Source organism: Poecilia reticulata, chromosome 13 (assembly GCF_904066995.2).
Source record: "Poecilia reticulata chromosome 13, P_reticulata-male-v2, whole genome shotgun sequence".
NCBI classification, from domain to species: Eukaryota; Metazoa; Chordata; class Actinopteri; order Cyprinodontiformes; family Poeciliidae; genus Poecilia; species Poecilia reticulata.
Genome location: NC_088842.1, coordinates 23,709,204 through 23,723,912, shown reverse-complemented (window position 1 = coordinate 23,723,912; position 14,709 = coordinate 23,709,204). Strand labels below are relative to the sequence as shown.

The 14,709-nt window shown below is 39.6% G+C and overlaps 1 protein-coding gene and 1 long non-coding RNA gene across 2 annotated transcripts in view; both read left to right on the top strand.

The window, feature by feature from the left end:
- The window catches only part of LOC103474876 (uncharacterized), a 264,378-nt gene that overhangs the window by 177,596 nt on the left and 72,073 nt on the right, over positions 1 to 14,709 (top strand). The gene's annotated exons all lie outside the window — the stretch shown is intronic.
- On the top strand, positions 719 to 2,053 carry LOC145554716 (uncharacterized). Its single transcript, XR_014090700.1, has 3 exons — positions 719 to 1,147; positions 1,326 to 1,652; positions 1,740 to 2,053. It is a non-coding gene; the product is annotated as an uncharacterized LOC145554716 (long non-coding RNA).

Sequence of the window (14,709 nt, the reverse complement as noted above, 5' to 3'; positions counted from 1 at the left end):
AAGCTAGAAGTCTGCCTTTTTTTTTTATCAAAAAGATATTAGCTACCCAGGTTAAAAAAAAGTATACGTTAGTGTATTTCAAACATACTTAAATTTGTGAAAGTACACTTTAAGTATACTAAATATTAAGTGTACTACCTATAAGTATATGTGAAGTATACTAAAAATACACTTTTTCCAATTTCGAAATTAGTACTTTAAACACACTTAAACATAATTGTACCAAAATACACTTTTAATAAAAGTATACTTTAAGTGGACAAAATATAAATTAATATGTATGAACTTTTAAGTGCCTTAATAATCTTTTACTATTGATTAAAATTGCATACAATAAAAAAATGATAATCATGTAATTTTTAAGAAAGTATCCAATCAATTTTCAGATGTGTGACGTAAAACCTTATAATCAACGGCATTAGCTCCAGTTCACACTCCAGACCAGATGGTGGCGGTATTGCACACTTTCATTTATTTAAAAAACGCCACAAAGAGCTGAAAAAACTTGAAGCAGGGAAGATAACAGACGCTGTTCCTTAAAACCAGAGAGGGCCTTGATAATAGTTACTAATTTAGGTAAATTCAAGCTGTTGACGTCCTAGTCCGAGTTAGACGACAACACAACAGGACAACAACCGATGGAAATGAAATGTGTGTCACAAAAGGAGCCCGGAGGGACGAAGGCTGCTAAGTGTTGCTAGTTGTTGGTAAGTTTGCTTATTAATTATCTTCATTTAATTATAAACAGTGCAGTTAATATATATAACTTACGTTGGTTTCATAAATAATTATTTTATCAATTTTATTGTGACTTGTATGATTATTACTATAGCAATAATTCAGCTTCATATTATAACTGCATGGAGGCTGTTTGTTGGGACTTATACTTTAATTCATAAACTAACATGGTTTTAATTAAGCTCCATAAGACAAAGAGACTTTGATATTGTGAGGTTGTTGTTGTTCTAAATCGTTCATCTATGATTTTATCTTCAACATGTTTGCAGTCTAAACAAATGAAGATGAAAGAGGAAGCCAGAGAAATCAGGTGTTAGGAAACCTAAAGACTTTCTGTCTCAGAAGAAGCTCTGACTCTATCAGATCACCAACCAGCTCTGAGGATGAACCTCCACATCGTCTTCATGGTGTAAGTTTGTTTTTTACTGAGGAGCTAAAGCTACATTTTCAACAACAAAAACTGCTGTGTTACCAACACCAAGTGCTTAATAAACATGATTTGATTTAAAGGTAACTGGAAAGAATTTTTCTCTTCTTGATAATCTAACATTTATCTTTCATACATTTAATTTGTTGTTGACTTTCAGGGCCCTGTGATGGACTGGTGACCTGTCCATGGTGAACCCTGCCTCTCATCTGATGGCTGCTGGAGATGGGCACCACCAGCCCCCCTCACCACCCTGCAAGGATCAGTGTGTTCAGATCATGGATGGAAAGATTTTCCAAACTTAAAACAGCTTCATAGTTAATACCAACATCAACTGACTCTATGACATTGCTGACTATTTTTTTTCTACTTCTAACATAAACAAGCAAAGAACCCAGAAATGTTTTTCCACCCCAGGCATCTGGTCCCAATCATCATCAGTTCTTATGATGTCACATACATGGCGAGTCCACAACGTCTTAAAATTGTAAGTATTATTTTTTTATTTGCCATTTTTCTGTCTTCTTTAAATACAAATACTTTCTGTTTAATTGCTCTATTGTTCTTTTTGTAGGTTCCTGTAAAGTGCAGTGAATGGGAATGTTCTGTTGTTGATCCTCACTGTCATGTTTTATTGCCACACTTCATGTTCATGTGTTCACTTTAGATGTGTAAATTGATAATTTATGTAAAGTTAATAAAGTTGTGAGTAAAATTGGACAATTTTAAAATGTCGGTAATTAAACAAAATATTTAAATTACCTTGGGCATCTTGTGTAATTAATCTTTCCATGTAATTTTAGCCTAAAACAATGTAGTGTAGTTATGCAGGTCATGTACAAAATAGGAATAAAAACTTTCACGAGTAATTAAAATGATAGTTTATCATCAATAGCAGGAAATCAAAAATAAAAATAAGTGTAATTTAAATACATTTCTAATATATTAATAGTATATTTAAAATATATTTGAAGTTTATTAAATATATATTTTTAATATAATTCTGAGACAGAATTATTACATTCAAAATATAATTATATCAAAATATAATGATAAAGCTCTGAAATACTAAATTTAAAAAATACACTCTAAGTACACTTGAAGTTGTTCCAAAAAGTACGTATAGTTTACTAAAATATACTATTAGTTGTAATTTAATACTATTTAAATACTACTAAAGTATACTAAGCACAAAATTAGTTGTTCCAAAATAGTACAGTTGAAGTACATCGATAAAAGTACTAAAGTATGTTAACATTTAGTTTACTAAAGTATACTTTTTTCACCTGGGTACAAATTTTAAACTTTGATCAAAAAACATCTCGCTGCTACAAATAGCTGCTTTTTCTGTCCAGAGCTCTGATCTTACCAGCATGATGCTGCCTCTACCACATTTGACGCGTGGTGGATTGTTTTAAAGTCTCGTCTCGTCGGTGTTCGTTTCTCCAGAAGACGTTTAGTTTGTCCATGTCTGCAGATCTCCGTTCAGCCTCACGGTGGCGCCGGTGGTTCCTGGTCTCCTGTCGTCTGAGGAGGACAGTTTGAGTTCATGACTATCCCAACCTTTGGATGTTGAGGGAGTTCTTTGGGTGTTTCCTTGAGGTACTGCTCAGTGCAGACCCAGTCATCATGACTCACCAGAACCGGCTGGTTCTGTGACGTTCTCGGGTTTTGCTGTATCTTTGCGGCTGTTTGTGGTTCTGGTCCTAAATGTGAACTCATGCACTCGGTTCTGTGGATCATCTCATCCTGGAAGACAAACGTTGATCTGAATCATGATGAGTGTGATGTTCAGATGTTCTGACGGGTCCGGTAGAACTTGGTTCTGTTCATAAATGAGTGGCTCCAGGACTCTGCCATCTTTTGTAATTGGACCGTTCATTAGCTTGTTAGCTAAATCCTCTGTCTCGGTGCAGAGGCGGGTCCAATCTGCCGTCATCCCATCTTCTCTGACGGGCCTCCAGAACCTGCAGGTTCCAGCCGTCTGGATCATCCAGGACGTTAGGAGTTTCTCTGTTATTTTGTTGTAATGCCAGAAGGACCTCTGGCCTCGGGTTCAAACTCTCACCTCACAGCAGAGGTCGTGTGTTTCCAGGCACATGGTTCCATTTTACAGCACAATCAAGTAACTATGTTAGTCAGTTGATTTTAAAATACTACATATATCAAATCTGACTAAAAAAATGTTACTTCATGGTTTAACGCTTTTAAATTGGGCCTCTGTCTCTTTAAATCTCCTGCTCTTCCTGAAGCTCCGCCTCCAGGAAGTCATGCCAACGTGGCTCCTCTATTTTTTCATTAAAAGAAAGGAATAAAAAGACACAGGACCGATTCCCCGTCCCTGAGGAACGCCGTAATCCAGTTAAGTTTTATGAGTCGTTAGTTAGAAAAAGTTTACAAAGCAAAATCACAATAATTATTAGATAATGTCTAAATGAAAATTTTCCCATTTCTGAATTTAAAGCTTCGGACGAGAACCAGATGTGAGCCGAGCTAATGCGCTAATAGAGGAGCTAATTTTTCATTTAGCGCTTTAGCATCGTTGCTAACTTTAAAACCATTTCCTTCCTCACTTTATTCTGTACCCAGAATGCATTGCTGTGGAACAGCAGCCTGTAGTTCTACAGTAAACACATTTATTGATTGATTTTAAATATTTTCTTTAGCGCTTTTGCTAACATTGAAAACATTTTACTACCTCCAGTTTTACAGGAAATAAAATCTACTGATGTCTCGGACTGATCAAGAATCTTTCTAATCTTTTTAAACCATTAACTAAAAACAACATTTATGCCACAAGAATCAGTTCAGCTTCTTTAATTTCAACATAAAATATGGGAGCAGAGCAAAGAGAGGCTCTGGACGCCCCCCGCTGATCTTTGTTTGGGCCCTTCCAGGACCTGCTGGCCCGGTTCTGGAGAGCGCAGGTCCTCCAGCGCTGCCGACCGGCTGCTGCTGCGCGGGTAATGCTGAGCCATGGTGCTGCCATGGCAACCGGGAGGGAGGGCGGTGTGTGGCCGAGCAAACATAGCAGCGAGGGGGGGGGAGGGCGACGAGAAACCCAAACAAAGATCCAAACTGGAGACGTCACCAGAAATCTGCAGAGGAAAAATAAAGATGCTGCTCAGCATTTCAGACGCAGCAGATCAAACCTGCTTCAGTCTCCAGAGCATTGCATCATGGGAACGCTCACATTGCAGGATGACATCACCAGAGTCGGGATAATCTGGCTGCAGGGAGGGGGCGGGGCCAGAGGAGGGCGGGGCCAGTTAGCTGGAGATGGAGCCAGTTAGCTGGAGGCAAAGCCAGTTAGCTGGAGGCAAAGCCAGTTAGCTGGAGGCAAAGCCAGTTAGCTGGAGGCAAAGCCAGTTAGCTGTAAGCAAAGCCAGTTAGCTGTAAGCAAAGCCAGTTAGCTGGAGGCAAAGCCAGTTAGCTGGAGGCAAAGCCAGTTAGCTGTAAGCAAAGCCAGTTAGCTGGAGGCGGGGCCAGTTAGCTGGAGGCAAAGCCAGTTAGCTGGAGATGGAGCCAGTTAGCTGGAGGCAAAGCCAGTTAGCTGGAGATGGAGCCAGTTAGCTGGAGGCAAAGCCAGTTAGCTGGAGGCAAAGCCAGTTAGCTGGAGGCGGGGCCAGTTAGCTGGAGGCAAAGCCAGTTAGCTGGAGATGGAGCCAGTTAGCTGGAGGCAAAGCCAGTTAGCTGGAGATGGAGCCAGTTAGCTGGAGGTTGGAGCCAGTTAGCTGGAGGCGGAGCCAGTTAGCTGGTGGCGGAGCCAGTTAGCTGGAGACCAAGCCAGTTAGCTGGAGATGGAGCCAGTTAGCTGGAGGTTGGAGCCAGTTAGCTGGAGGTTGGAGCCAGTTAGCTGGAGACGGAGCCAGTTAGCTGGAGATGGAGCCAGTTAGCTGGAGATGGAGCCAGTTAGCTGGAGGTTGGAGCCAGTTAGCTGGAGATGGAGCCAGTTAGCTGGAGGTTGGAGCCAGTTAGCTGGTGGCGGAGCCAGTTAGCTGGAGGCGGAGCTTAGTAGAGGGACGCCTATTAACAGATTTTCTGTCATTCCTGGAAAATTTACGTATTCCTACATAAAATGCAGGTTGGGAAGCTGGAATACTTTAGAGTTATCTTATTCGACACTATTAGGTGCCTTTTGCAAAGCAGCCAATCCAGATGCTGCATTTCTTTTCCTCGGCACTGATTGGCTGTTTCCCAAAGAGAAAAGGAAGACGATGGACTCCAGCTCCTATTGGTGGCGCTGGACGGTTTAACCCTGTTAAACATATTTAAGTACATCATATAATGTTTCTGCTGCTGACTGATGTAAACGTGCAGCAAATGGCAAAACAAATACCAAACCTCCGAATGATGCAAACTATTAAACACACAAAACCCGTCAACAGAGAATCGCTGCAAACGAATCATCCTCCAGACACAGAAAACGGCAGCAAAAATCTGAAATTAATAAAACAAATTGTCATGAAAAATGTTGCAACCTTGGGAATAGAAACAATAGGGAAAAGTCAACAAATTGCACAAACAGCAGTAAGTCCTCTGGACCACTAGGGGGAGTCTGCAGTAGCTCATATTACCTACTAAACATGCTGCTGTTCTGTAAAACGTAGTTTTAAAATATAAAACTTATATTATGTGTTATAACATTCACCAGCAAAAGTTACACAGGTGGTAAAGACTATTATTTATATGTACATCCCAAACACATCCCAAATCTTCCGTTTTTGTTTTGAAGGTTTCCTAAAGACACGATGTGAGGAAGAAGAGGGAGAATCTATAAAGAGAGACGGATTCACTGCAGGATGAATCTCAAATCGGAGTTTGGACTCAATCTCTGCTGCTGAATCTCTGAAGATAGAACTAGTCGGCTGGAAAACATATATATATATATATATATATATATATATATATATATATATATATATATATATATATATATATAATTCTGTATTAATCATTATTTATTTGTTTGTATAATTATATAAATACGTATTGATATTACTAAATAATTTATTAAATAAATGATGAACGGCTGTGGGCTTTGTAATCTGCTCCTCATACATCAATATCAGAATATTCCATTCCTATTCTATTGTTATAGCCACTAATCATATTTAAATATGCTGAACTATGTATTAAAAACATATTAAATAATACAATTGTTTATAAATGTAGCTTTGATAGATGTTTGAATATGGTTTCCAGTAACAAAAAAGCGTGTTATGATCGATTAAATGCGCTGATACGTCATTGTGCTGCTAAACACATAACGCTGAGTGGAGTGGTGGACCGCTCCAAGATGGCCGCCCGCTCCAAGATGGCCGCCCTAAATCTCGTCAGCAACAATAGGAGAGAGCGGCCATGAGGGTCTATCCTTACATTATGTCTATGTTTCTTCCTACAACTTTATTCTGAACATCCCATCTTTACTGGTGGTCAGTTCCTGTGAGATTTGGCTCGACTCCCCCTAGTGGTCTGGAGGACTTCGTCTTGTGGTGTGAGCTTGGAAGTTTCTGTTGTTTTTGCTATTTTCCTATTTGCTTCTATTTCCTGCTGCTGCAGCATTTTTCTTTTTCATCCGTCTTTGATTGGAGTTTGCGTTATTTGCTTCCTGCGTCCATAGAATAGACCATTAGAAGCATTCGTACGCGTTGTGGCCCCCGACCCCCATGAATCCTGATCACAGCCGTTTCTGTGATCTGAATCATCCTGTCTGAGCTGAACCTGTTTCCACCGGGACCAGGCTTCAGAGAGCGGCCGCTCCTCAAACAGGTGGGACGGCTCTCTGTGGCGCTGGAGGCAGAGAAGACGCTTCATGACGGCGTTAGGACCAGGATGTGGGTGAATCAGGGCGGCTGTGTGCGCTCACAGCCGGAGCATATGCTGCAGGAGGAACCGGGCCTCAGCGGCGCCGGCGTCTGCAGTGAGCCTGCAGAGAGGCCATATTTCCTGTCACAGCTACATTTGGCCGCAGAGCATCGCTGAGCTCACATCCTGCTGCACAGAGAGTCAGACATGTTGGGAGGTGATTCGTTGTTTTAAACAGAGATTCACCAACAGCTACACATTTACAGCTGAATGCAGGTCATCCAGTTAGTGCAAAAAAAACAAGTTTTTCATGGAAATATGAATATTTACAGTTCAGGAAGAGAAGGATGAACGGTCCGGATCCAGAGCTGACGGAAGAATCCGTCTCTGTAGCGCCGCCCTGCAGGTAAAATCAAAACAGTTCAAGTCCAGTATATGTGGGGTCTGCAGGGCTGCTAACTGCAAGCTGACCTCCTGACCCTTGACCTGTACAGGTCCTGGATGGAGGGAGGGTCAGCTCTGATGGCTCCCTTCAGTCTGGACCGGTCCGGTTCTGTTGACGACCCAAACCACACACAGGATGTCCGTAGCCGTTAGCCTCCAGCGCTAACACGGTTAATTCATGTGGAGTTTGAGAGACAACAGACTGATGAGGCTAAGAAACTAATTGAATTCCAACAATAAAGTGTGTTTTCCTCTCATCGACTTTTTTCTCATCATTTTAAAATCATTCTGAGCCTGTGACTCTGTTGTCTCCAGTATTTTCAGACTGTAGTTATTCGCTGGCGGCTGTGACCTCTGACCCCTACCATCTGGTCCAGCTCAGACCTCAAACTGAATTTGGTTATTTTTGGCATAAAGATTTCTGTTGTTGTCATCAAAGAGGCAAATCTATAATTAATAAATGGATCAATGAGACGTTTTCCAGGTGGCAGTTCTAAACCACCAAGTTACATCATCAGTCAAGTTGATTTGTTCGGCACATTTCAGAAACAGGGCAGTTCAAAGCGCTCTGCTTCATAAAAACACAGTTTTTACACCATCATATCACCACCAGTTTGAAAACAAACATTACATTTTGTCAAAATCATCAATGAGCATCAAATATGTCCATTTATTTTGGTTTAGAAGCAGCTGCAGGTCTGCAGCCCAGATTTAAAGGATCTCAGTGTTTCGGCTGTTTTGCAGTTTATTCCAGATTTGAGGTGCGTAGAAGCTGAATGGCTCCATTCATGACAGTTGCATTGTTGCCTTGCAGTAAGAAGATCCTGGGGTTCAAGTCCCAGCCTGGAGTCTTTCTGTGAGGAATTTGAATGTTCACAGATTCCCTGGACTATAATTTAACATCCACATTTTAATTTTATCATCTTCCAACTTTGTATTTTGTTGGAAAGAAACCCATGTAATGGGGTGTGCTGTGGTGGCGCAGGGGTTGAACACGGCCCACATGTGGCGGCCTTGGTCCTCAACGCAGCTGTTGCTGGTTCAATTCCTGGCCCTTGTTGCATGTCTTCCCCCTTCTTTCATTGCCCACTTTCCTGTTGATTATCTGTCAAATGGGGGCCACTAGAGCCAATAAAAATCTTTTTTAAAAAAACCATAACTTTTCCTCATTTAACTTGCACTGTCTGAAAAACAAAACTGTGGTAAGTTTGACAGTTATCTAGAGCTGAGTGACAGGGCTGTGAAACTGATCAATTAAACTTATTCCCACTTAAAAACATCCACAAAAACAACATACTGGCTTTCAGCGCTTTCAGGTGATGGGCAATCCCCTAGGAAGGGAAACCAGTTTCTGTCTGGGATGACTCCCATTGAGCCGCTCCTGTCTGAACCCTCAACCTAACTAGACCGAAACACAGCAAGAGAGGAGGAGAAGTGAGGCTGCCTGTAGCGGTTCATGCTATTTTTTTTAAAGGTTTTATTGGCTCTAGATCCCTTTATTTGATAGTGACTCGACAGGGTAGCGGGTAATCAGAGATTTGAATCTGTGAACCTGTGATACTGCACATTAAATACAGAACCAGTATCGCCGATACTGACTCCAGTATCAATACTGTTCTACAATGTTGATATCATCATCAAGCATTTGACACCTTTATTTTTGTGTATTTTTTCATTTTGAAAAGGTTTTGTTCTAATCTATGACAGAAAATGGATTGCAAAATACTTTAATAACACATTGAGATGAGAAACAGAAACAATAGAAAAACAAAACGTGCGTTTTTTTTCTGCATTGAGTTGAGAAACAACAAAAGAGAATCCGAAATTAAATGACACACTGATATCAACTTGGTAATGATATTACTAATATTTGGGGACAAAATTAAGAGACTGAACCCCATTGAAAACCTCTTGGTTATCCTCAATGTTGATTTCTGAGGTCTGTTGGGCAGGAAGCTGCCCCACATCCTGAACAAACCATCCATCAACATGCAGCCATGCACGTTCATATAAACCAACAATTTCAACTGAAGAGACCCAGACAAAGTGTAAAAACAACTCACTTTTTGATTTATGAGCTCTCCAAGGCCCTGATAAAACTCATTCCAGTGAGATCGACTACAGAGGCTCTAACTGTCTTTGCATTCAATTGTGTTCTGACATGAAAATTGGCACGTGAGTGCTCTTTTGCAACACTTTTGTTTTGGATGATTTGAAGTGACACCGCTTGTAATCACAACATTAAATTGTTTTCTGGTGCCGACATGTTTGCTTCTGTGCTCCTCCTCTTTCACTCACATTTGTCTCTCCTCTGTTATTTCCTGTTTAAATGTCTGAGCTGCTTTTTATCATCCAGCTAAGCTCTTCGGGTTGCTGTAGAGTAAACTGTTTGGAGGAGATTTCCAGAAGGAGATGGATTTGTTGAAATCATCCTCAGTTTAATACTTATGAATTGTGTTTATGTCATGAGTTTTCATTTATGTTATCTCAACTCCCAGCTGTGCCTGGTTTATTCCCAGTCCTTATATTCATGGACCCAGATAAAAGTAGTTCTGGGTTCTACTTGACGTAGTTCTGCAATAGCTACCTGAAACTGAAAGACTTTAATTTTTTTTTTGAAGATGCTGTAGGTCCTTAGTCTATTTTGAAGGTTATAATCTGTTCTAACATCATCTGCTGGGGTGGCGGCATCAGAACCAGTGACTTAAAAAAGAAGACTGGTTCTGGGGAATACTGTGGATCCTCTGGAGATGACCGTGCAGAAAATCTATTTTCTTGATTTTTCTTCTTCTTTTTTCTTCTTCATAAAATTATGGACGTCCCTGAGCATCCTCTCCAGCATCTGCAACAGGAAACACTAACTCAGTGATTTTAGAGTCATAAACATTGAAACTGGCTGACTGAATCAGATTAATTCAAAACTGCAATAATTATGTTCAGGGTGAGAAACTTACAGAAAATGTCCAGAGGCATTTTGTAACAGAGATGAGAGTGCAAAGAATATTTCAAACTGCGTCATTTTTGTACAGCCAAAAGGAGCCTACGCATTTGTTTTTGTGTTCTGGATATATGAAACGATTAAAGTGGAGGCTTGAAACAATCAAAATACATGAATGTAATAATATAAAGAAAATATTTTGGGGAGGTTTTTAACTGAGGATGGTTGTATAATCGTTGGTGTTACTTTTACAAATATCCGTGCAATACTGAAATAGAATAGAATGGCAGTCCATTTTTAATTGGAACTTAGGACACGGATGTAATCAAAAGCATAATAATAAAATTTTACATCTATCTGCATCTTTTCAAGCAGTATGTTTTGCAAGTCTGATCATTTTTTTACTTGCTTTGCTTTTGTTTTTTTTCAACTTATGTGTGAAACTAATCAACAAACTAAACAAAACTTTCATCCCAAAGCATTTCCTTTTTGCTAAGACTGTAATTAAGTTTGCAACATTCACACTGTGAGGAAAAAAACACACACACACTCTGCTTCACCTGAATATTTGAAGCTGTAATTTGCCCAAATGTAAAATAGTAAAACATTGCAGGACTGCGGCTCTCGAGGCCTAGTGATGAAAACTCCTGCTGTGCAATTTAACCTTGACAGCAATCCCAACAATCTATATCTGATTTTTTTTTTTTTAAAGGTTTTGTTCAAAACGGATCTATACTTAGCATTTAAAATGACCAGGATGAATCCGTTTGATATGGTACAGCATGTACAAACCACACTGTAAGCCCTCCCCAACCTGGGTTTTCGAGGAGGCCACATGTGTGAAGGTTTTTATATGTGTGTGTGATGTGTCTATAGTTAGTCATGATTCCTAAACAGTGTAACGCGGGAAAGGTCAGCAAGACGAATTCCCAGACTGTTAAAGAGTCTGAAGGGGTGTTCAGGGAAACGCAGTCATTTCGCTCCCTTCGTCTACATGTGTGTGCGTCACACACACACGGACCCACACACTCCTCATGTGAAAGCAACACAGCACTGATTTATGAGCTCTCCAGAGCCCTGATAAAACTCATCCTGAGTGAGCTCATAAATGTTGCAGAAAGATGGAGCGGAGACTCTGACTGGTGACTGCGTGTGCTGTAATTTGTCTGTTTTGACATGAAAATTGGCAAGTGTGTGTTTCTTTTGCAACGCTGCTGGTTGATTAGAAATGACACTGGTTATCATCAGAGCAGAAAATGGTGTTTTACTGCTGACATGTTTGCTTTGCTGTGCCTCCTCTTCTACTAACATTTATCTGTTATTTCCTGTTTGTCTTTGTGGGTTTTGTGGTCCATGTTCAGCTTACTTTTTGTGCAATATGTTGCTTGAATTATTGTGATTTTGTCATTATTACTTTCCCTTCTCAGTTTGAGTTGTCAAACTTTAAATTGAACTATAGGGTCAGTTTTAATCAAACTCTGGTTTATTTGCCTTATACTTATTTGACAAGAAATGTGTTGAAGTAATGTTACTCTTGCATATTTTTGGTATCTTCCCACCTCCTTAGTTTGCCACAAGCCAGGCTGGATTCAGATACACAGCAAATATAAAGTGCTCTTGTAACTTTTTGTCCTGCATGCAAAGTTTTCCATGCATCACCCTCAACATGCTATACCCATGGTGGTGGCAGCATTATGCTGTGGGAATGTTTTTTTTCTTCAGCATTGACTTGTTAAGACAAACGCACCCAACACTTTTTAGATTTGTATGTTTGAAAACCATTTTGAAACCCAATATTTACATACAACATAACTCCAAAAAAACACAATGAATTTGTAATTATAACTTTCCAAAATGTGAAAAAGAAGGTTAAGAACAATTTAACCTTTGAACATTAAGACTACTTTTAGGTAAGCTTGAAAAGATCGAACCAACACTGAAGTTCAGTTTTAGGGAAGCTTTATGGGGAAAATAATTCTTTGCGCTCTGCATACCTGCCTTTCTTCTGGTTGCTTTCCAAAAAAGAAATCATTTACATTCTGTTGCTGAGGCTGCAGTAATTTGCCCACTATAACCAACATGTTAAATAGACAGGAAGTCACCGCAAAAACAAGAACCAATGTGTTCCCCCTGCAGGCCAAGTGGTTAGCAGAGTTTGGATGATATAATTAATCACACTTAAACCTGACAAAAAGAATACTGCGCCACAGCAGAGAAAAATACACTCATCCAAACTGAACTTGAAGGTCATTTGGCGAAAAGCAACGCAGGACTGATATTCGCTGGGATGGTAGAAGGTAACATATGAGAGTAGACATGAGCATAAATAAATGTTCTCCAAAACCTTTTAAAACTGAAAGAAATTAAGAGATTTCTGCCAAAGCCAAACTCCAACAGACTGCCCCCAATGAGCTTTTGGGGCAGCAGTTAACATTTGTAAAATTGTTAAAAATGGACAACATTAATAATGATGGCAGTTAAAAACGTATACAAAACATAGCACATTTACTCGTGAAACACTGTACACTATCAAATTTGCACAAAATATATATTAGAGTACAGTGGTGGGAAGTACAAGTATTTCGTTACTGTACTTAAGTACAATTTTCGTGTATCTGTACTTTACTTAAGTAGATTTAATAATGGATACTTTCTACTTTTACTCCACTACATTTTACAGTAAGTATCTGTACTTTCTACTTCACTACATTTCTACAAAAGTGTCCCGTTACTCGTTACATCCAAGTCGCGTTGCTCTTTTTTTCCGTTAAAATGTGACGTTCAGGGACTTAAGGTGGCGCCATAAAATCCAAGCAATAACGTGACTTACGTGTCTGTTGTCACCCATCGGCTCCACCTTTACTCGCATGCGGAGCTCCAAGACATGCGCAGTGGTTTCCTCTGAGCGGGAGGTGATGTCTGTCTAATAGTCAGTAATATAATAGCGCTGCATAAACCATAAGATATGGCGACATGTAAAATCAGCAGCGCTTCGCTTTCACAGACGGTGGGGACTTTGTCCACTTTTTAGCGTCACTTGGAAGGAAAGCTTGAAGAAAGGTAAGATCTGTGGACGTCATGCTAGCTAAGCTAGCTGTACTGAGACACATGTTGCATCTGCGATGAAAACAAGTTGTCACTCGTGCACTGAATTATTGTGTGGAGGTGTTGACTGAGGTGTCGCATATATGGAACAACGCTGTGACCAAAGTCTGCATTGATATGACATTCAGGAACGATCCGATTCTTCTGGACGGATCTTTACTGATTAAATTTATTTTGGCTCTAAGTATTTAATATCTAGGTGTTTTATGGGAATGTGGATCTTTCAGATCAATTTGAGAAGCAAATTTGATAGGTAAAAGTTAATTTTTTTGTGTCACATAGCTGGTCTTGGGTGCTGGTCTTGACTTGGTCTTAGGTAGGTGGTCTTGACTACAACTCTGCTACTGGCTCCTTGGTTGTCTGTCCTCTCCCACCCACCTTCTTTCCATCCCCTTTCTGTTGGATTTCTTTAAAAATAAATGCCACTAGTGGCAAAAAAAGTGAAGTTCATGCTTTGTTAGGACAGGAGACAAGATGTTTCCATCCCTGAAATTATGATACATGGAATTACATATCTAAGTCTAAACTATGTTACAGAACGTAAACATAATAAAAACATGCTTTATCTGTGGTATTGTTCATTAAAATGGCACATTTCTAATGTATTAAAATTAAATACAATCGGTTCACGTAATGATATTGTCTTAGGGATTAAGTAATACATTCAGCAAGTACTTTTACTTTTAATACTTAAGTATTTTTAAAAGCCAGTACTTTTTTACTTTTACTTAAGTACAAATGTTAATGTGGTAGTTTTACTTTTACTTGAGTACATTTTTGTCTGTGTATTTGTACTTTTACTTAAGTACATTTTTTGAGTACTTTCTCCACCACTGTTAGAATATAATATTTGTAAAGAAAAACACAGAGCTGATTCTAATAACACACCGCAGTTACAAAGGGGAGGAGCTGTCAGTTACCGGTTACTATGGTAACCACCAACTGTCAAGAGCAGCAACAACTTTAAAACGCCAAGAAATGTCTCCTATTGGCTAAGTTTTATTTACAAGGCACAACTTGGCCTCTGGCAGCCAACATTTGAACTGCAATTACACTTAAATTATTGTTATTATTATTATTTGACTCTTAAAATTTTTCTCTCACCTGATTTGTTACTTCTTTCTGTCTCTTTTGTTTGGATTGAATTGCGAAGGCTTCTGCTCCCTCTTGGAAATTCTTACAAGAAACATTCACTGAATTTATCTCATTTAGGGCGTTTAAATCCAAACTAAAAGGTCTTGAGGCAGAT